Raw genomic sequence first — 23,186 nt, forward strand, 5'->3', positions numbered from 1 at the left:
CTGTATTTTTATCAGGCCCCTTTGTTCCAGTTCAGGTAAATGTAAATAATTTTGTAGTGATAATTCTTACAAAAGGAAGGTCAGCATAAGCAATATAGATAAACAACATAGAAAGAAAGACAGAACTGGTAACTAATTTTCTGGGTATTCTACAGTTGTAGGTAAAGTTCAGAAGGAAAATGCTTGTTATTAGAATACTTATTATTATTATTATTATTATTACTATTACTATTAAAAAAGAAGTGGTTCAAGAACAGCAACTGATAGAATCACTAAGAAATAATTGAGCTGCCTGACATTAAGAGTGTATGAAAATTTTATTTTTGGGATCCTTCAGAAAGCCAGGGCAATCCACTGGGCACATATAATGAATCCGTTATACCTTATAAAAGCAGTAACTGAAAATAATTGTGGTGACTACCACATGCGACAATATTTCAGATTTGGAAGCTGTCCTCATGGGCAGGCACACAGCCCAAACCAGACAATTTACACCTTCGCAGCAATGACATGTTTTAATTCAGTTGCTTGTGGCCGCTACAACCTCTGCTGATCCTCTTTCTAATACTGCAGTACCTTTTTCTCCCAGTTCTTAGCTCTTTCAGTAGCTAAAGCAAAAAGTTAAACAGGCTTTGCAAAAGTTGATTAAAAAATCAATGCACTTGAACTAGCCCAAGAGACATCTCTTGTAGACAAAAGAAGAAGTATCTGCTGCCTCCTTTTCCTGACCAATTGTGCATTCTTCGGATTTAAATCAAAATCCTATCAGAAATTCAGGATTCTTTTTCTCTTAAACATAGCTTCTCTAAATCATGGACTATGTCTCTGACTTTTCCAATTAGTTTGTTATTGACCGGAATAGCGAGTCAAAGATTCATGTGTGACCCCTGCTCCCCTTTGCTGCTTGCATGATCCATCGGATGAGTCACTGCTTCGAAATTTCTCCCCTGGAATTCAAACAGAGGAAAACCTGGGGAGGAGTTATTTCTCCCTAAGAGGACTCCAGATGAATAGGTGATCATCACTGAGCATGTGCAAAGGCCAGGGGTTTGCCCTGTCACATTCTGTGGATTTTGACTGAAAAATGGTAGTAAAACACAGCAGAGAATACCAGCAAACTCCACAGCCAAGATGGTGTGTGAAGGACATAGCTATACATCAACACTGTTACGCAGAGGCTGTCCCCAGTATCAAAGGGTATTTCACAGAATCACAGAATCACAGAATGGTCGGGGTTGGAAGGGACCTCTGTGGGTCTTCTAGTCCAACCCTGCTGCCGAAACAGGGTCACCTACAGCAGGCTGCACAGGACCTTGTCCAGGCGGGTCTTGAATATCTCTAGAGAAAGAGACTCCACAACCTCCCTGGGCAGCCTGTTCCAGTGCTCCGTCACCCTCAGAGGGAAGAAGTTCTTCCTCAGGTTCAGACGGAACTTCCTGTGCCTCAGTTTGTGCCCATTGCCCCTTGTCCTGTCACTGGGCACCACTGAAAAGAGCTTGGCCCCATCCTCCTGACACCCACCCTTCAGATATTTGTAAGTATATATTAGGTCCCCTCTCAGCCTTCTCTTCTTCAGGCTAAACAAGCCCAGCTCCCTCAGCCTCTCCTCGTAGCAGAGATGCTCCAGTCCCCTCACCATCCTCGTAGCCCTCCGTTGGACTCTTTCCAGTAGCTCCTCATCTTTTATGAACTGTGTGTATAGATTTGTCCAAACTATTACACTATGTCTTCCCTTTTTTTTGGGGGGGTGGTCGTGTGGTGGTGGTGTGTGTATGGTATGCACAATACAACTAACAGCTGATGGGGCTGGGCACATCCTCCTATACAATGTTAATATGGGGAAAAAATAAACACTGCACACAGCAGCATAAAGTGATAAAGCAGCCAGTTTCCTAAATGAAAGATGAGATAAAGCTTGGGTCTGTAACTCAGGAAACACATCAGCATTTTCATCACACACAGACTGGAATGCTGGCTATAAACAATAGGCTGGCAACACAAGGGGAGGAAAGTAGGCAATTACTTAGTCTAAACAATTTATCTAAGAAAAATTTAACGAGCTACTTCTGTGTTTCAGTACAAATCTGGGGTTTTAGCTCACATGAGCAGGTTCTTTAGGGCAGTGTCTAGAGGATTGTTAGCAGTGGTGGAAAGGAGAATGCCGAGAGGGTTGTGCAGAGGAGTTGTGTCGTCGCTTTGAAGAGGGGGGCTGCTCCATCCTGGGACAGGAGGGGAAGGGTAAATGTCTATGAGGTTATTTACCCTTTCCTCTGACCTTCCACATTGTTTGGTCTCAGTGATCCTTTGTTTCCTATTTTATTCTGTCCAGCTCTGGAGATGCTTCCACAGAAAAGAATGCAGGATGTTAAAATGGAGAGCATCTCCAAGGAAAAGAGCACTAAACCTCTCAGGATGAGTTATCATGGCCAGTCACATTTGCATGAGAAGTAAGTTTCTCTCTTGGACAAACATACATAGAAGAAATCATATGATAAAGATCTTCTGAGCTCTGTAATGGGAAGCAGGACACAGGCTGCCCAGAGTCTCATCTATTTATTTTTATTATGTTAGAGTTTAGCAGCCTCTGTCTTGGAGCAGGACCCCACCATAGCAGCCCCAGCACAAAACAACAGGCCCTGCCCCAAAACCTGCAGAAGCGGTGGTGGGACACACCAAAGGGATATACAACCAACCAGGGAGTAGAGCATATCGGCCAAGATGACAGCAGATGCCTTTTGCCCATCAGCAGGATTTCACATGGAGAGAGGTAACAGGCCTGGAGCAGACAGGTAGATGTATGAAGTGATGGTGAAGAAGATGAATTGAGGCTTGCAGGTGTATCATTCAAGAATTACCACAGCTTCCTGGGCTTCCATCTTTATTGAGATGGAGCCTTCACAGTGAGGACCAGGAGGCAGAAATCCATGGTAAACACGGTGTAATCACTATGGCAATCTTGTGGGCGTATCACAGACACCCTGACAAACCTCCTTGTCATAAAAGCTGGGTCTCTAAGGCTCCCGTCCATCTGATTCAATAGGAACCTGCCTCCTCCAGGCAGCAGAGAGCAGAGGGAGGTGCTTATTTCCCACTGTGAAGTGAGGGCACCCACATGCCCAAACTGAAGCCAAGCACAGCTCTTTGCTTTGAAAGTTTTCAGGCTATCTAAAGGGAGATGTCTTGATTCCATCTGTCTTTCCTCCTTGGAAGGCTGGTCTCATTCTGACTGCCTCTCAGTGGAGCTCGAGAAAAATCAGAACTATGACAATATTTGAATAGCTGGCAACCTTCCCATGCTTCCAAATAGCTTTTAAAACACAATGCTTTCGACACACGTATCTTTAGGCAACACTGAGGCTGAAACTTTAATTTCAAGGTAATTGTCTGTCCTCACCATCAGGATTTCACTGACAAGGGCCAAGGGCCGCTGAGAACCAGACATCACAGTAGAACAACTGAATTGCAATTTTGGAAATTTCTGGAGTTCTATGCATGCTTGTACACTCCCTATACACCAACTATTTGTTTTAAGGAAGTGGAGTCTGGAATGGAAACAATGGGTCTGAAATTGCCAGAAAGCCAGTGGTGTCATGCCAATTCACAGGACCAAGCCAGATAGTTTGAAAAACATCAGGAAACTGTGAGGAAGTCGAAGGAGTAAAGAGCTTCTCACCTGGCCTTTCACGGACGCCTTTCAAAGCTGCCCTGCACCTCCATGGGCAGCAGCCTTTTGCCTATAGGAAAAATTGAGTTCAGTTGTCCTTGTCCCACCTGGAGACTTTGTGGAGACTCTGCTGTCTTCTCTGTGGGCCGTACGCAGGTTGCACGTATGCGCTTAAACTGACTTAGTAGAGGATGCAAGCCTTTTCTTTAAGTATGTTTAGAGAAGACTGGAGAAAAAAAAAATAGTTCTCTGGAGATGAAGTAATGGCAGTTATCTTGGAGATGGAGGAAGAGGCCAAGATTCAGAACTTAACAAGCTTGCCAGTGAAATAAGCTCTGCTATGTAGGATATGCATAAAGACCTTCTCAATGCATAACTGTTTTATGATCTTTCAGAAGAGGAAAGCCGTCTTGCTAGCACAAGAATTCTCATAGCAACAATATTGAATGTTTCAACAGAAAAACCTTCATGAAGTGAAAGCCAAGAGCATTAAGGATGCTGAGACCTATTTTCCCCTGCTTTTAGAAGCAGCGTGAGTTGATAAAAAGAGACACTTCGTACCAAAGTTTTTCTGGCTCTAAATATCTTAGGAAATATTTTCTAGCTTGTAAGGAGAATTCATATTTTGGGACACAAGCTTAGCCAAAGAAACAAACCAAGAAAATATAGAAGTATGTTCTAATCTGGAAGGTTATGATTGTCCTGCCAGATGGCAGGACTTTTTAGTGTCCCAAAAGATAGGCTAAACAGCAAATACAGGAACAGCAGAATATAGCTTACAAAGTAAGTGTTCTGGAACTCTACCAGTTCAAAACTGCTTAAAAGTTTTAATAAAGGTATGATTATCATTTCAAGAAGTGACTAATGACCTGATTTAGATTTTAGTGTGTGCTGAATGTATAATTCTGACCAGATGACATTAAAGATGAAAGTGCTTTTAGCATATGTGGCATACAGAAATATTTCATCAAGATTCTTCTCCTTAAAAAAAAACCCCAAAGAATGGTTCTGCCTTCTCCTGCTTCTCCATCAGCCCTCCCCAGCCCCTTTCCCACCACATACACTCCCACGTAAGAATTTGTAGCAAGATGTCACAACCACTCTGTTACTCTGCTCCAGTGCGAGATCTTCCTATGAAAAAGTAATTAAAGCCATATATTGTCAGTGTGGTCTAATGGAGCTTGTGATTGTTCTCAGCTGAGCTTAGTGATATAGTAAACAATACTTTTGCCTAAATGCAAAGGGGAAAAAGCAATAGCAAGGCTAAAAAACATTAAGACAAAACATACTACAGAAGAAACAAGTAAAATGTATAGCTTGCATCAACTTCACTTTACAAAAGGTCAACATCATGAGCGAAGTTGTTTTTCCTAGTAGATAATTAAGCTGAATACATTTTGGGGAATGATTCATCTCCAGGGACTTTTATGTGGTATTAGGCCAAATTCTGATCACCTGACATCAAAAACCTTGTGAGTTAGTGTTTAGTCTTGGCAGGGTGAATTCAGACTGCTGAAATCAGGTGCATAGGCTTCTGCAATGACTGCAGAAGACCTGAGGACCTTTGCAGATCTTGTCAATGAAATGCTTTTTCCATTGTTTGAAAAGGGAGCTTAGTATCTTATGTAGGTTGATGTAAGGCTCCTGCATGTGGAACAAAGTGCTCTCAGACTAGCCAACAGCAAACACTACAAACACACAAATTAGGATGTATCTGATGGTGAAGAGGTGCCTGGCACCTGACTCCATTTGGAGCTGGTGTCCTGATGATTTGAAATTAGGTGCCATTTTTGAGGGTAGGTGCCCAATTGCTGAGGATGTGATGGCATTTGCTGACCTTGGAAGCTGCTCAGGACACTGTTCAGAAGCAGGCCATTTGCTAAGAAACATCTACCACTTCTCAGGCTAGTGCTTTTATCATAAGTCTCCAGGACAGTCTGAGTGAGGCAGGGTTCTCCCTCGCTCCTACCTATGCAGAGCCACTGTACAGCAGGAAACACAAGACATGGGGGGGAAGGAGCAAAAGAAGGGCTTTGGACCTGCCATTACTCCTGGTTGCAGGTTGTGACCAGTGACTTTTGGGAGGAAATGGAGGTGGTCTCTGGCTCTGAACACAGTGTGGTCCAAAGAAGTTGTTCTCCCCAGGGTGTGTTTTGAGCGGAGGGAACTTCTGGGCCGGGCAGTTCCAACACGCCGAGAGACACCAGCCGAGGGCTGCCCATAGTCACGCTGTGGTGACCTGTTCTCATGGCTGAACCCTGTTACGCAGGGTCAGGGCAGGTCTCCACAGATGTTGGAGGCACTTGTTTGCCCCATATACTCCAAAGGAGAAATGGGGCTCACTTACACAACACAGCTATGAAGAAAATATTTTGGGGCCAAACTCAGGAGATCTCTGAGGTTGATGTAGATGTTTTCTTTGGGGTCAAGAGGTTGCAAAATGGTCCTGAAGGTGCTGAAGGAAGTGCTTGGGTGTTTTGTTTTGTTTTGTTTTGTTTTGTTTTTTTTTTAAAGAGAAAACACAGATGATAGCATTTCTTTTGTAATTGTGTTTTAAGTGGCTTTAAGAGGGTTTTTCTAGGCATCTAACCTCTTATTTCCATAGTGTCTGAAAGTCTAATGTGAATTTATTGCAATGGTTGTATATTTGTGGTTGAGTTTATTATTTAATGGCTCATTTTAAAAAGCCTTAGACTGTCATTAAGATGAGATGTGTGTGAATAAAGCCAGCAGGATTTGTCTAGTAATGGTGTGTGGTACTAAAGGGCAGAGAAAAAGGAAAATAACTGTAATGATCTGTTTTCTGTATGCCAACTTTAACTGAGAAAAGTTGTAATGATTTGGGAGAAAGCACAAAGGAAATGACAAGATGTTAAAGCCAGTTTTCAACATACTAAATTTACATTGACCATTTTAGAGATTTTTGTAATTTGTGTTGTAAGGAGAAGGAGTCTGCTTCTGTGGCAGATTCCTCCTACATCTGCACGATCTCGGTTCCTGTCTGTCTGCCTGTGGATACTTAGTTGTATGTGAATATTTTAACAGGAAAACAGTCTATGGCTAAACCAGGTCAAAGAAGATTTATGCAGGTCTCCCATATAATTTACAGGAAAAGTATGTGAAAAGAAATCCTTCCTTGCTTTTCCTGCTTCTAAGTGGCTGAAATCCATGTCTCTCTTGCCCCTGTTTTATTCAGAATCTTTACGGATATGTTTACTTATTAATGAAATTTCTTAGAAGCAGACATAAACCTACTTCCATTCTCCAAACCACTTACAGTAACAATATCAGACTTCTGCATCTGTTTCTTACTTGGAGATGATGAGTTCCAGCAAAGAATGTGTGGGTGTTAGCAGGGAGCGGGCAGGGAGAAGTATTTCTTTAATTTGCACAAGGCACAGCTTTTTCCAAAATGTTTTGGACTTGGAAGATGGATACTGCAGCTCTGCATAGGCTCCCGGGCCTCTCCAGGACCTCCTTCTGTGGTACGGGAGGTAGTGGTGTGTCGGACTGTGTGGCATGGGACGCATGTGGCACGTGGAGCAGGGAGAAGAGAGGCAGCTCTGCGTCAGCCAGCAGCAATCCTTGAGGCGTGGGGCTCTCCTTGTCAGCCCATCACGTCCTACACAAATCCACAGCCACCCACATGTGGCACATGCGGTCACGGCACCGGAGAGGGAATATAAGGCTGTCCTGAATGAGCTGTGAAAAAAACATCTAAATGTAATGCTTCTGCTTTGCTCTAGCAGAAGAGGTGAGTGTGCTGTGAAACTGAGGGTGTCGTGAGTGTTGGTTCACAAGCTACTGTATGAATGATGCGCTGCGATCGTACAGACCTTGGTATTTGTGACAATGCTGAATTTTTCAGAATATTCTAGGGAATTTGAATAACTAGCCCCAAAGCACTCATGAGAGGGTTTTCTGTGCTTTTCCTCCCAGAACGAATAGAAAACGTTCTTATTATCTATGTTCTTGTTATACACAGAAGTAAACCTCTTTCGAGCTGGTGAGTGTGGTGATGAGCTTTGCTTCCAGGGAAGCGTAAACTACAGATGAGCTCCTTTGGGGCACTGATAACTGAAACATGGAAACAGTACGCAGTCATGTGTTGAGTGAAAGCCAGACTTTGTGGCTCAAATAATTTTCACAAGAATGAGCATGGGGGATAGGGCTTTAGTGGGAGAGAAAACATCATGGAAACATGGAGACGGGAAAAAGCCACAGAGTAAAAACAGATTATGGTGTAGGAAAAAAAGTTGATGGAGAGCTTTCCAAGCAGAGAGTTGGCTGACAGGAGGTTTGGAGCTGTGACAGAAGAATGTAATTCCTCTTTGACTCTTGTTCTGTTCAGGAAGACAGGCTGTTATATATTGTTTCTAAATGAGGAGGTTTGCATCATAGGAATAGTTTATTTTCTCCTCAGAAAAGAACATTAAAAAAAATCCACAGAAGACTCCAATTTGGCTCAAATAGTTTAGGTCAATTAGATAAAAAATATTTATCAAGGCTTTGCTACTTGTGTCTTTACAGTGTGCCCTTGCTGGGGTTTATCAATGCCAAGAGCATCTTATAATTCTAGAAGAAGGGAGGCAAGGGAGCCCTAATAAATAAGTTACAGGGAAATTTATGCTTCCAGCCACCTGCTACCCAGTCAACTGTGTTAATGCCTGGCAAAATCGAAGTCCCTGTGAGGTTTCCTGTCTCCTGAATATTAGTTTCCCCTGTAGTAGGTAGATACCTCTCTAATGGGTTTCTGGCCACCTGCAGACCTGTCCAGCTGGGTAAATTGCATTGCATTGTAATGAACCTGCTTAAGCAACCAAGAGGAAACTTGCTTCAAAATTATTTCCATAATGTGAAAACCCCATCCCCCTAATTAAAATATTATGCTCTTATGCTCTTAAGTAGCAAATAGAACAGTTAGAAAACTGAAAACACTTAACAGTATGTTGCCTTTTTGTCTCCTCTTAAATGGTAATGAACGTAGTTGATTATACCTATTGCGGGTCATACTACCAGTACATATTAAGTTGCGTGGTCTGTGTAGTGAGACATATGGGGACATTGCAGGCATTATCTGGACATGCTGTTTGGATATTTTATTAAAATATGTTTTCTAGACACTTTGTTATGCACCTGGAGCCTAATGTATTCATAGTTAATAAATTCTAATGGATGTATAAATGTGCAAAGGAGGCAAGGTCAGTGAGAAGGTAGCAGTGTCCCATAAATAGCACACTCCAGAGATTTTTGTCTATGAGGTGATAAATTTCACCCTCCTTTCCTTTTCACCCTCATGGGAAATGTAGCAGAGGGATCCAATGTATATGTGACTCATGGAAACATCAAGGAAGAATGGAAAGGATAATAACCTAGTTTTTCACATTGCCGTGTGACTTGTCACAGAAAACGAGGTGGCAAACCCTGATAGAAAAGAAGGAGATTTTCCAGCATGGCAAAGGTGACAGGCAGGGACAGCCATCTCTAACCATAACAGCTGAGAAGGCGTTGTCCTTTCTGGAAAAGCCCTGCGCTCAGGGTGAGGAGGCAAAGAGCCTCGCCTTGCAAGCTAGCTCCCGTGCACAAGAAACTGGGGAAGTTTTGATTGACAAGTATGACTTAGAAGGATGTATTCCAGCCTTTTATTTTTCTATTGCAATTTTATTAGTGCAAATCTGTTCAAATCTGTATATTACAAAATGAAATGGTCTTCATCTTTTATCCCTACCTTGTATAGAGATAAACTGATTCGCTATTACCAGCTAGACACTGGGTATGGCAATTTTAAGGCCTGCCCTCCCCCCCTCCCCCACAAGTCTGTAAGGTAGTGTCTGTTTGTCTGCAAATGCATGCTGTAAACTGGCAGGTTTCACTGTCTAAACTGGAGAGCTGGAGAGTTTTCCAGTGTCTGGATCTGGACATCATTTCATTTGTGTTGTGACGCCTGAGCGGGGCTGGGATGCTCCGGTGGCTGTCCTAGCAGCCAGGATTATGGGGTCACTCTGGGCAGCAGAGGCGCCCTATGAGATAGAAAGGATGTTATATTTGCAAAGAGGAAGCTATTTTACCACTTTTTTCATAATCATAAGAAAGTGAGAAGAAAGGGTGGATCTATGAGCTCTCCTGACCCTTCCATGTGGCAGTCACCTTATGACCATGGTAAATACCTGCCTCTTCTGTGTGTTATGTCATTGCATTGGAGCTTTTTGCTTTTGAATTTGGCTCTGGTTGAGTAAATACTGTGATTCTGTCTGAGCTCGCGGTCCTTCTAGCTTCTCTTGAGTTTTTAGATGAACCTCTGTGTTGAGCCATTGCTGGCACTGGGCATTGAAGCACTGGGCGCATACTCCTGAATGCCAGAATGAAACAGTCAGCAGTTAGTGACAGCAATTACAAACAAAATCCATGCCAATTCTGGCTTTGAAAGTTAAAATACAGCAGCTTTTACTACCATTTCTGAGTCTCTGCTCCTTTTGTGATCTTTCTACAGCTACATGAAATGTGGTTAATTAACCTGCCATCACCTTCTTTTCTGTGAATCAGTAGTCACACTATCTACTTGACATGCTGAAGTTTTTCAGTGATTATGTTCCTCCCTGTGCTGACATTTTATTTAACCTCTTCGTAATCTACTAAGTTAATTCAGTTTTGCGTGATTTTTTTTTCTTGTATGCTGGTATTTCTAGTGCTCCTGGTCTTTCTATTAATTTTTGAGTAGAGAACCCACATTACCGTAAGGTGACCTGGGTGGTTGTTCTTTCAGTTGAATTCTTAGCCCTGGTCTGGACTTGGCCATGCTTTTGTGGAAGGTAAGGTTTCTCTGTCTTTACAGAAAATGCCTTATGATGGGAGCTCACTAACTAGCATTTTTTTCTTAGATAGTTTATTTGTCTGTTATTGCAAGTTTTCAATGAAAAGGGAAACTACAAAAGGAGAAAATTTGCATTTAATAAAGAAGCTGAAAAACTGAAGCTTGAAAATGTCCTCCAGTTTGACGTAGCCTTAGGATAGTGAAATTAATATGTAAAATTTAGATAAAATGGAGAAAGATAGCTACCACTGCAATGCAGTGAAATGGAATTAAGGAGTCTGAGTGATTCTTTCTTGTAAAGGTCAACATCATCGACTGAATTTTTGTGAACCTAATAAATTCTAAGATATGCTATAAATAGGAGCATCTCAAGGGCAATACTTAAGTCATTCAATTGAAAAATGGGACAAAATAAATAGTAAAATGATAATGAGAGATGGCAAATCAAGTTAAAATGGTACGCTTAGACCTGGCTTTCTTGATAATACAATTTTAAAATGTTACCAAATCAATTCTTATTTATAATGTGTTTTGGAGAGAGATTAACTGACTTTGGATACAAACCAGGTGTCTACACAGATTTTCAATACTGCCAACACTATATGTATTTGACTATTCTTAAAGGCTGTCACAACAATGAAAATCTTTATTTACATATTTAGAATTTGATATGAATTTTAACCTGTAAATTCAATATTTTATAAGAAAAGGAACCAATGATTTACTGTGTTAATTTCACTAAAGAACTACAACATTTTATCTCAATTTTCACTGGTCAGAGTACAATTTATTAGTAGGGAGGATAATTAGTCACAGGCTTGTAATAAATTTTGTTAAACTATTTTTTTAAATCAAGAATTCAGGGAATTCCAATAGTTCATGCCCTGTAGGAGATCAAGTTAGATGATCGCAGTGGTCCATTCCAGCATTAAATTATATTCATAGCTTTATAGCAAACACCCCCCAATTGTATATTAGTGTATAATTTTTATTTGTATACAATGAATCAAACTTCAGACTGGTCTTTTCTCATGAAGAAGAATGTCTGCAGTTAGTGCTCAGCATCCAAAGATGTTCTGTTCACAGCTCCATCCTGGCTGTAAAACTCCTGTTGTCTGCTTCGTCCTGATTGTGACAATTTGACTGTCCCAAGAGCAAGTCATGACTCAGAGGTCAAGTTTGTCTTGGACGTAGTTGGGGCTTGATCAAATAATTATACCATCAGGAGATGAGCAGGAGCTGGGGAAGGGATCTGAGCTGGTGGCTGGTCTCTTTACTGGTGTGGAGGAGACAGCTGCCTCCTGGCCCGGCTGGCTCCTCTCTGTGTTCTGCCGCCCATCAAGGATGGGCTCCCTTCACCAGCCAGGTACACACTGCCCTCCAGCAAAACAAAGGCTTTGAGCTGGAAAGATGGAGGATGAAAATTCAGACAAATGGTGTCAGCCCTAGGTCTGTAGATAAGTGTTTTCCAAAGTTGTCTCTAATAACAGTTTATGAAATATTTAGCCGCTTTCCTGAGCTAACGTTCACTGAACAGAGCAGTGAAGGACAGCACCCAGATTGTCCTGATAACCTGAACTGTTACATTAAACTACATAAGAAAAATGGGAAGCTGTGGACATACTATATTACATCTAGTACACTTTTTTGGTTTTGAGGTCTTTTTCATTGCACTGTCCGTCAGATAGATGTACTATACTTCCAAATTAATGCATTTTGACTACAGCTTCAGCCTTCTCCAACTTGTATTTTGTCTGCTGGTAGCACACGCAGCAGATAAAGGTAAAGCAATAACAGGAAAGCATCTGAGCATAGATGCACAATAACCAGAGGCACTCACACAGAGCAAGTGGTAAGGTCATGGAGAAGTCACAGCGAGGGCAGAACCTAAAAGAAAAAGGGACCAAAACAGGATACATACACAGCAATAATGCTGATAGCATCTTCATCTTGTGTTCAAGGCACTCTGCCCCCTAACAAACAAGGGCAGTGTGACTCAGTGGGTAGGAACTGAAGGATACGAGAGTAGCAGGTCACGAGGCACTGTGGCCCTGGGCCTCTGTAATTCCTGTCTAGCAGAAGTTGGGGTAGTGATGGATAGCTGCTCACCCAGGCCAAAATGCAGGATCCCAGCAGGTGTGCAAGGTGTAGCAAAACACCTGAGAGCACTGTGGGGAACAGCTGGAGCAGGTGTGAGTGTTGCAGGGGCAGAGGACCAGGACAAGCACCCGGGAAGCAGCGAGCCAGAAGAGGAGCCATCCCTGCAGCAAAGTACACCAGTTAAACTGGCCCTTGTTCCTCACGCTCAAAACCTTTAGTCAAGCAGATATCTTTGACCTAAGGTTGTGAGTGAATTGTATTTTCTTTCTGTGTACTGAAGGTCATATGAGGTGAACCAATGGTCCTTTAGGACCTTAAACTCTGTGAAATGAAATCAAGGCTGACTGGGACAGCAAAAAAAGTGGAATAAATGGCCATAGGTTAGCTATAGTAGGCATAGAAGGCAGCTCAGCCCCACACAGGCACCCGCTCAATCCCCTGCAGCAGCATGGGGGAGAGCATCAGAAGGGCAAAAGTGAGAAAACTCATACACTGCTACATCAGTACAGCAGACCTCAGATACCTCCAGACCCCAGTGGAGTTTGCCCGGTATATACATCTTGCATAACAGAAAAAAACCCATAAGAAAGGAGCTTTTTCACTTTTGTAAACCATTAGGAAAACTTGTGAGTTTCTTTGAACATCTTCAGGGCAGTTCACAATGAGATGCTCTGAAGGAGAAAATAAATACTCAAACTACTAGCTTTCAGCACGTATCAAGGAATCTAACAGCCAGAGCTGTGCTCTATAATCATGGTATCCAAGACAGATGAACCTAAATAGTTTTTGTATAGATTTCTGAAAGATCAATATTGCTGCTTCTTTTTTAAGCCGGTCCTATGACATAGATGGATACTTTGCGAGAGAAGCTGTGTATTTGGCTGCTGCAGATGTGGGAGAATTTCTGACAGGTTCCCTGAAGATACTGAAAGAAACAATTAGAGCTTTCATTATATTCTCTGACATGTAGGAGTTTAAGATGTTACCTATAAATGTAGCATACTGGTTTCTTTTATAAAAGTGGTCTACTTTTTGAAGGAAAAATAATCCTCTTAAGCATTATGTCTTTGGATACCTAAACTTGTGACAAATAATTTGAAGGGGTATTGGTAACAGTGAGTGATTTCTTTTTTCTCTCACAAACCCCAGGAACAATAGATGTGAAGGTCATCATGGCTACAGTCAAGACCTGCTCTTATTTCTAAGTCCTGCTATTACTTACATATTTTCTTGGGTCCTAAATTTTAACAACAAACTAAAATGCAGTTTGAATCCCACTATTCTTTTTCCCTCATAAGGGGAATACAGGAGATCAGAAAACAATGTCAGGAAACCCTTGTATTTATTTTTAGACCTATTCGTTAACGGTTTTTCCTCCGCCTCTCCAGACAAACTCCTGTTGAAGTCGATCACAAAAGATTGCAAGACCTGTTCGTTTTTTGTCGTGTGTTTTGGTTTTGGCTGAACTGAAGGCCTGGCGAAGTTCAGCCGTTCAGTGAAGCAAAGAGCAACCCCTTCCCCAAAAGGGTAATGCACTGCCCGCATAAAAACTGTGATTGTGATTAAAACAGAAAAGTGGTAGCTGGAAAGAAACTAAATGCACATTTCTCCCTGTCACTGTGCCATTTTTGCACTTACCAGACAGCAGTTTCATTCACACTGTAATTCCATCTGTGTGCGCTGAGGCTAAAAGAGGCAGTCCTGCCTTTCTCGCTCTGCTGTCTCCCCTGGACAGGCATTAAGTGATCTGCCTGAAAATTTACCCCACCAAAAATAACACAAAGAACAGAAAGAACAGTTGTGGTCTGCCTGACGGTGTGGTTGTGCAAGTGGTAATGCCAGTGCCAGCAATGAGGTGGGAACAGGCACCCAGGGATGCTGGGATGGCAGGATAACTCTTTCTTGGTGGTCACATAGTCTTCAGGTGGCTTAAACCATTTGTGAAAGTGCATCCTGAAATATACTCAGGTAGGGAGACTTAGGAGTTGGTGATGTGAATTACTGGGGAGGTGAGTAGTGAAAGAGCATAGCCCCACAGGAATTTAACAGTAGGTGCCAATTAAAGGATCAAAGAGCAAAGATTCAAGTGCCAAAATTAGGTGCTGATATTTGCAACAGAGAATGATTAGAATAGCGAGGTGTTAATATATGCAGCTGGAAGAGAACTTTAGAGAACTAATGGGTAAGGGTGAAGTAAAAATAATTAAAATTATATTTAATGAGGAAAGCAGGAAAGCAGGTTAGCACTGCTTGCTCTCTGAGCAAATCAGAAGGAAGATAAATGAGAGTGAATAGGGAAGACAAAAAATAAAAACAATAGTTAATGAAGGAAAAATGAAAATCACTAATTTGTTTCCTTTGTCTAATGGCATTATAAAAAGAAATAAGAAAAATATAATTGTGACATTAGGGGAGTTTCATATTCCTTGATGATACATGAGTCTCTGTTCCAGCAGTATTTGATCATCTGGATACCAATCAGGAGGTAAATCCTTTGTCAAAATTAATCAGCTTTAAGAAAGCAAGATTTAAAAAGCTGTTCTGTAGAGGCTCATCTGTAGTGGAGGTAAAGTTTGCTTTCTCTGGCTGTATAGCACTGTATTTCTGCCAATATGTTGTGGAAAAGCATCTGGCTTATTCTTGCTCACAGAAAAGCACACAACAGTGCATTGTATTGTATGGTGAAACTACTGACTTGAGCATCTGTTGCAGTTAGGGAGGAATTTATTGATATATTAATATCAATGCCATATGGCATATAGAGAGTTCCTTGCTCTTAAAATTCCTGGTATTTATATGGGGCTAGTCAAATGTAACCAGCAAGTTCCTCCAATTGTGCAAGCGTTACAATCTTCTGTATGCATGGGGAGGGTGAGAGCCCTGAGACGATGCCGGTGGCACGGAGGGAGGCAGTGCCAGAACAGGGAACAGAAAGAAAAGCTCTTGGTTTCCTGGCTACAGTGTTTTGCATTAACCAACTACCTTTCTTGGGGAAAAAAAATGACAGAAAGATAATTGGGAGGTTCAAATAGTGAAATCAGTGCACTCTGATAAATTTACAATTATTAGCATGAAAAGGTAGCAGGGGAAATGTCAGGGGTGGACTGAGTGCTCAGCTGTTTGCACAGAATTTCTCAGAGGGGGATGAAATCCTTCTTTGCAGACACACAAAGGTGGCCCATGTGGCTACAGACACTCTTCCATAGCTCATCCCTGTGCTCCCAATAGCTCCTCACAATCCTGAAATCTCATATCTGAATAAAACCTGAAGAAGGTATCTTATCCGTCAGAGGAGAGCATGAATTTCAAGCAGTGTCTGGCAATATGTTGGGCCACAGATCGTGTAATACCGTTGTTGATGTGCGCACGCAATTGCTCAGTGTAAATCCTTAGAATGTGCATCTTGTTTTTTCCACAGGCTCAGTAGCTGTCCTTATCTCCTAAGCACCGGAAGGCTCCACATCTCAGGCTTCCAGCAACATGGCCTGCCAGTTCTGCCTGCCAGCTGGGGAGCAAAGCAGGAACATGGCAGCCTTTACAACGACTTCTTTCTGTTTTATTCCACAAGTTTCCTTGGAGGTGGCCTGTTGTCTTTTCCACACACTTGTGGCAGCTGGCCATGGTGCAGAGGTTTCTCTCTGGCTAAGTCTGATGTCTTCAGAGGAGATCTGTGGTGCTTCTAGGCGAACAACCTATGTGTACCTGAAACGTGGTCAGGTACACATAGGTTGCATTGATCTGTTTGTACGTTAAGAACCACTGTATGGGGGGAGGGACAGTAGTTAACACGAAACTCATGAGACGCTTTCCTTGAGCTCTGTGTACATATTTAGCTGATTGTTTCCTGTCAGTGTGTTATCTCATGTCTCTTAGGGAGAACAGAGACCAGTGCAACATACTCCTAGCCCTTCAATAGTGTCATACAGAATTTATACTTTGTGTGTTTTAAAATACAATTAAAGATCAAATTTGATCTATCTATGGTTTGTCTAGAATCACTATGTCTTTCGCTTTCCTTGAGCTCTGTGTACATATTTAGCTGATTGTTTCCTGTCAGTGTGTTATCTCATGTCTCTTAGGGAGAACAGAGACCAGTGCAACATACTCCTAGCCCTTCAATAGTGTCATACAGAATTTATACTTTGTGTGTTTTAAAATACAATTAAAGATCAAATTTGATCTATCTATGGTTTGTCTAGAATCACTATGTCTGCCACAGAACATTCTTATTAATATATAATTGATATTAATTAAGGAAGGTTAGCAAAGAACCAGGAAGGCTTTAATGGTGGTAAGGCGATTCTGAAAGCAGAATGCTGGCAAAGAAAAATTTGTTATTGTCTTTCCTGCCAAAGGGACTTGTCAGGTGTGAACACATCTTATCACTCAGAAATACAAGTGTAAAAACCACAGGCTTTAACAACAACTATATACACACACGTGCATATGTATGTATATGCATATGTAGAAATAGGTGTGAACCTTATCAGAGATCTTAGAAGAAAAATCTACAGTATAATTTCCTGTTCAGAAGTAAGAGAACTAAGGGGCTACCAGTCATACATGATACATATGCACACAAATACTTTCAATTAAAAAAAAGCGCGTTATCAAGCTAGAATAAAATTTTTGATGAAGTCAGAAAAAGTTTGCAGGAAATAGTAGACCATATTAGTAATGTGAGTTGGGCTGTGCACAATTACATTATAATGTTGGCATGTTTCTGGCTTCTGATAATTTTAGCTGAGATCTTAAATTTGGATCTCCTTGATTTTAAACCTACAGGAGCATTTCCTGTTTCTTATAGCTCACAACTGAATTTACCTTGCTAGATTAAATAACCTTTACTGTGTTCTGAAAAACGTAGTGAGACAGAGTTGACAGCTTGCAGATAAGATGGTTGTCTCTGTGTACATTTCTATGGCTGCTGAAAGTCCATGATGCTGTTAGTGATAAAGCAAAGACTTTATGACTTTTTTTTTTAGCTGTAAATAGTATGCTATTATTGCATACGGGGCATTTGTTACAGACGTGAACTAGTTTGTCTTCAGTAACCAATCTTTTGCCTTTACAGCTCTGGATAAGAGTTTTATGGGGTAGACTGTGCCACCTGACTGTGATTGGTTTCACCTCTTGTCCTGTGAAGCTGCTGGTGTTAGCATTTCTCAGAGACAGGATACTAGACTAGACAGAAACACAGGAACTGCCAGGTCGGATCAGCCTATAAACTTTGCAAAATACAGTAGGAATATTTTTAGCCGAGCCTCAGCACAAGTCTTACAACTGCACCCATAATACTGTGTGACAAAAAACAGGTTTGATTGCAGTTTCTGTTTATCATGATACAGTTTTTCATCTGCAATAGTATTTTTTTTTCAAACATGCAGAATGATGAACACTGGACACTGTTCACTCCAAAATGGGTTTACCAGTTAGAAAGAGAGAGGGGTTGTTTCCAGGTCTGTACCTTTATGAAGCATGACTTCTCTCATGCTCCATTTGGGAATGCGAAGTTCATCCCATGAACCCTCAGCAGTTCTCTACCTTTCCCATGTCTTTTTCCAGGTTCCCGCTGGTTCCCCTAAGTACCCAGCAGACACTAAACCATCTTCTCATTGAGTCTGGCTTCCATGCACACTTTCTGCATGTACCTACTAATGCATTTATTTGCCTTCAGGGATTAAATAAGGCACAAATTGCACATACAGCTTTTGAAGATGAATTCCTCTATTTTGGCTCTGTCTAGACCAGGGTTTAAATATTTGAGTTCACACTCAATCAACTTAGTATTACTGGTATTAAAAAAGTCAAACAGGACATCTAAAGTCATTGTACTGACTTGATTGGTTTAAAAACTCCAGAGGTTTTTTTTTTTAACAAATACTTTTTCTGGTGCTTTTCTGAGTCTTCAGGTGCAAAAACCTCAACTTTCCCAGGGTTTCTTCTCTGCAAAGAGAGCTGGAAGTGTCCCTGTGCAGTGTCCTGAGCCCAGCAGCTGAGCTCCTGGGAGAAATGCCAAATGTACGAGGCATGGTAAAATCATGAATTGAAAATACTACTAACTGGGCCAATCTAATTAACATCTTCTAAACCCAAGAGTTTACAAAACGAAGCATGTAATTAGAAGTAATACCAGCCCTTTGAAATCCTGGTCTTGAGAGGCGTGGATGTTATGTGGTATAACTAGAAAACAGGACTGGGATCATTAATAGTATTCCTAAATGAAAAGGCAAGGCGATGAATGGAATGGAACAGGCTCAGGAATCTTTGATGGCGGTGGGTAGAAGTGCCTAATGGTCAGGACTCCTCAAGTCCTGTGACTGTGTTCAGTGAGTTGTGCAAATTGAGTGTGGGAGCCTGTATGAGGCAGCAGTTTCCTTGTGTCTTCAGCCTATGTTTTGCTACTAAATTAAGAACCTTCAGCCTGAAAAATACATGTCCTAGTTCATAGGGATCCTGTGGCCTTTGAGTTTATCATCTGGAAGGTGCAGTAGGTATTGCTGGCAGGAAGCTGTGGCATCCTTTATAGCTTTGGTATGATTTAACGGAGGTGGAGATTCCTTCTCAGGCTGCAGAGGCTTAAGCTACGAGTGTTTGAGTGGCAGTGAATGATCGAGATTTTCCTTTTGAGGGAGAAATCCTGTTGGTAGGATAATTGGTAGTGGAAATCACTGGTGCGACGATATTTTCTTTTTGACATCTCTCAGCACAAAGCCTGCACTTGGGTTCACTTTCCTTGAACTGACATGGTAATAAACTATGCACAGGAAACCCTGTCTTTGGCTATCTCTGCTGCAGCATCCTCTGTTTCTAGGATGCACAGAAAATACAAAAAATATCCAAAAGACCATGGGCTTTTTCTCCTCTCTGAGTCCTTGTCTTTTCCACACTGGCTCACTTCAGTTCAAACACCTCCTACCTGCCGGGTCTAAAAGGGGAGCTTTGCCATTAACTTTCTCCATGCAGTTGCTTGGCAACACAATGTAAAGATCTAAACAAAAGGACAAAGAAAAATGATTTAATTCACAAGACAGCCTGAACAGCTTTGGTGGTAGTTACTTGATGGTAGTTCTGCTGTGGTTTGGCTTATGCTACAAAATTTTGCTCGCAAAACAGCATGACATCCCCCAGATATCACCGGTACACTGAAAAAAACCCTTGTTGCAGACACACATATGGCTACAGAGAAGAGTGTTTCCTGGCTTGGCTCTCGCTGTCTGGGGAGGAGGTGTAAATAGATCAACAGAAAAACGCGGCTTGGTGGCATATGTTACCCCCACCCCGGAGGCTCTGACAGCAGAGTCCTCAGCTGCTCTGCGCAGAGTCGCACCCTAAGCTGTGTCTGCTGTGGCCTCGCACATCCCCGCTCCTCTCATCTCTGGCCAGGAGAAGACATCGGGGGCCGATTCATCCACGTCTCCTTGCTGTCCCCAACGCCGGGTGACATGTCTCATTATGTACCGCCGTGGCACTTGGCACTTCCACTCGCTGCTGGAATGAGACACAAGTCCTCACAAGGCACGTAATGTATGCGCTACCGGTGCCAAAGTGGAGCCTATCTCTTGTAAAATGGCTTTGATACATCGATAAATGGAGCTAGCTGACAAAAATTCCTTAACAATGAAGTATCATTTCAAAGCCAATATTTTTTTAGAGTGCTGAAGGTACAAGGAGCCCTAATGACTAACAGAGCATCGTTATGTATGCAGGTGAAAGAGAAAGATGACAAGGATTTTAAATCAATCTATCACATTATGCATTTACCTGCCAGAAGCGAGTTTTTCACCCCTTTCATTTTCCACTGCCAAATACCACAGATTCAGGCTGGTAAGCAGAGCATTTGGGGGCAGAATTTACATTAAAAATGAACCTTTTACATAAATTATGACCTCTTTTGTTTCCCTGCTGACTGATGCACTTTAGCTGTCACATGCCCATTGTAGAGGGACTATTCTTTCCCTGATGCGTGCATGTAATTCTCATTAACATCAAGGCTACTTACAAGTACTCATTTGGGAAAGACAGAACCCAAAGTGCCTCTAAACGCTTGTGACAGGGGTGCCCAGATTGCCAGGTCATGCAAGGCACAATCCAAAATTTTCATCTGGCTGAGAGCCTCTCCCTCCACAGTGTCTCCCTCAGCCATCCGATGAGTGCCACTGCCCCAGCTCAGATGTCCCCTCAGACCCTGCCCCAGCCCCCCCCAGCCTCCTTAGATCCTCCTGACGACCCGAGCCCCTCACTGTCTCTCCCAAGCTCCCACCTCGCAGCCTGGGCGATCACACCTTGCAGCTGCCAGCCCCTGCTGCAGATCCCTGCGGACGCCCGCCTGGCATCAGGCAGAGGCAGCAGGCAGCAGGCAGCGGCAGCAGGCAGCGGCAGCAGGCAGCAGGTAGCAAGCACAGGCAGTAGCAGGCAGCAGGCAGAGGCAGCAGGCAGCAGGCAGCAGGCAGCAGGTAGCAGCAGCAGCAGGCAGCAGCAGGCATCATGAGCAGCAGCATCTCCAGCACCCAGAGTTCCCGGCGCTGCCTGCCTCCGGGCGTGGCACGGGTGTGTTTTGCAATCTGCTCTCCTCGCATGTCTCATGGAGCCCCCCGAGCTGGAGCGAGGCAATCACGCCTGGATCACCCCTCCTGCTTCCAGGGGGCCTCCATGAGCAAAGGGGCCTCCTTACCAGCTGCAGCCTTCCCCATCCCGTGGTTTGACCGGTTCTCCCTCTGGCAGATCTGGTGCAAGAAAGTGAGAGCGGGCTCGGGGCGCTGACAAGCTGTGTGTGGATCACGAGCCGTTCGGCCACTCTGTATTGTGGTCCTGAAGTGCTGGGACTGCCAAGCAAAGGCACCACTGTGTGAGTTTAGCTCTGAAAGAAAGGAGGCCATTTGCACTTTGAGAAGTGCTTTCACCTTCATGCACAGCTGGCACGATCTCTGTGTTAGGCGCAGGCAGGGAATCTGGCCGTTGGCAGCTTCTCTCATTCCCAGATCCTCTTGTGGCATTAATACTGCCGCAGAAGGTGTGGAACCAACTGGAGTCTCCTGCAGACAGGTTCCTGTGAACAGTGTGACTAACATTAGAGGAGCTCAGAGCATAAAAATACTTCTAAATCATTCATGTCTCAGGGCAGTCAGCCCCTGCTCCAGCCTTCCAAGAGGCTGAAAACTAATCACAACAATAAAGTAACTCACAAAGTAACAAGATGTCTACAACGTGATATAGAGGAGGCAACTGCCTCACAGAGGAAAATTGCCTGCCAGTGGAACTGGTATTTCTTAAAAGTAGAAGTCATGAAATAGAGAAGTATGGCAAAAACACAGACATGGATCATTGCTTCACCTTCGGGAAGATGCCTTCAGTGGCTCTGCGCAGAAGCGGCAGCAAGCTAACCACTCTCTGGACTACCTGGCTGAATACTGAGACCAGGGCGTTTCCTAGCACCATGGGGCTGTTGGGCACTTGCGGTTTAAATGAGGTTAGAAGGCACTTTTTAATCTCTGGAACTTGCTCAGGGTGAAGCCTTGTGGATCTATCAGCTTTTGCAAACCCTGTATTAAAACAACAAAACAGAACACACCTCTGGTTATTTTATAATTTGCTATAAAGATGAATCTGGGCACGTGCAACTTTGAGTTAGGCATTTGTCTCCTGCCAGGTAACTGAATGCATTTAGTTTCGTAATGTGCCAGAGTCACATAAGTTCAGAAAGTCTAACAATGCACATTGTGGTATGGTTTACTCCTTAATTATGCAGTTATTTTCAGTGAGAAAAGTATTTTCTTTTTTTCCTCCCCTTAATATCTTCTTCTCAGGCACTAATGATCTTCATCTGGCAAAAAGACTTTTTAACGGCAGAACGGGTAGGCAAACTGAGAGTGGCAAAGTGCTCTTTTCAGAGAGTGAAACTGGCAAGTGCCTGACAGATCGTAACGGTCTTATGTGGCACAACTTTCAGGCTGGTAAACATGTGCACTTCTTAGTATTTGCTTTCATGTGGGTAGGAGGTGTAGTCTCAATATTTCACATGTATCACCTAGGGAAAACAGAGCCATCATACTGGTACAGACCGGTATCCGTGCCGAGACTAGGCTGTTTTTCAGTAGTTCTAAAATATAATGAATCACATGATCTGTGCTTCCTCCTTACCAGCAGTATTCTCTCTAGAATTCAAATATCTTTCGACAATTGTTTCCTATGCCTGAAGAAGGGAGTAAAAAGATGAGCAGTTAGATGTGAGAGAGGCTTAAGGCTGTGGGAGTGGTGAGCGATGCATATGTTGACTTTTCAACTCTAATTAACTACGAAGCCTTGAGTCAGTAGTGGCATGTAGCTACATGGCTGCCGGAGCGCACTGTGGATTTGTCTTTTCCTAAGACAGACATCCAAGAATTGGGAGCTGAATTGCCATCTGGAGGTGCCCATCTCTGCTCGCAGAAGGAAACTGGATGGCTGGCTTACACCTCACCTTTGGATGACTAGAGAGGAAGAAGATGAATCCCACTGCTGTGACTCAGCGCTTGATCTCGTTCTCTGGTGTTTAGCAGGAGGATGCTAACTCACTCCTTTCAAGTCGCCTGCTTCCAAACTTCTTTCCTTGCTTCCTTCCACCCTTGTCCT

This window comes from Opisthocomus hoazin, chromosome 4, assembly GCF_030867145.1.
Source record: "Opisthocomus hoazin isolate bOpiHoa1 chromosome 4, bOpiHoa1.hap1, whole genome shotgun sequence".
NCBI lineage: Eukaryota > Metazoa > Chordata > Aves > Opisthocomiformes > Opisthocomidae > Opisthocomus > Opisthocomus hoazin.